The sequence below is a fragment of the Asparagus officinalis genome, chromosome 3 (genome assembly GCF_001876935.1).
Source record: "Asparagus officinalis chromosome 3, Aspof.V1, whole genome shotgun sequence".
Lineage (NCBI taxonomy): Eukaryota > Viridiplantae > Streptophyta > Magnoliopsida > Asparagales > Asparagaceae > Asparagus > Asparagus officinalis.
Window position 1 is genome coordinate 42,101,529 of NC_033796.1, and position 612 is coordinate 42,102,140.

Genomic DNA, 612 nt, shown 5'->3' on the forward strand with positions numbered 1-612 from the left:
GAGGGGGTATGAAATTGTCCCCTGTATATTATGAATTCCATTATTTTTCTCCCTTTGCAGAGGAAAGGTCTGGGCTTTTCATGCACAACTAGTCTATGTACAATGATGCGGGCGTCTCCCTAGACCACTTTTCTTCATTAAGCATGTAATTAAACTCAAGTTATCTCCCTACTTGGTATATTCTATGCAAGAAATAGTCTTAATTAATGCTTAAAAATCCTAAAAATTTTGTTGCGCGGTTGGTAACTAGTGATAGTAATTATACTTGCTGATTAAAGATAGAGAAGAGATTGATAGAATCAAGATGAGTAGATTGTTAATTTAGGATCATGACTAGGCTTAGTGCTTGTTAGATTAGAGATCTTCTATTAAGATTGTGATGTCAATGATTGTAAAGGAGGAAGAGTGTATAAACCATGCCATTTCAGTTATCAATTGAGATTAGCTTTCTAATCTATAAGATTGCAGCTATGATCCTATCAGAACCATTTTGAGGTAATCTACACCATAAGTAGAAAAGTTATAATTCCTAAACTAATCTTCTTGAAGGAATTTCAGCATCAGCAGCAGAATCAGGAAAATCAGGCGGCGGTCGACCGGTCCGGTCGACCG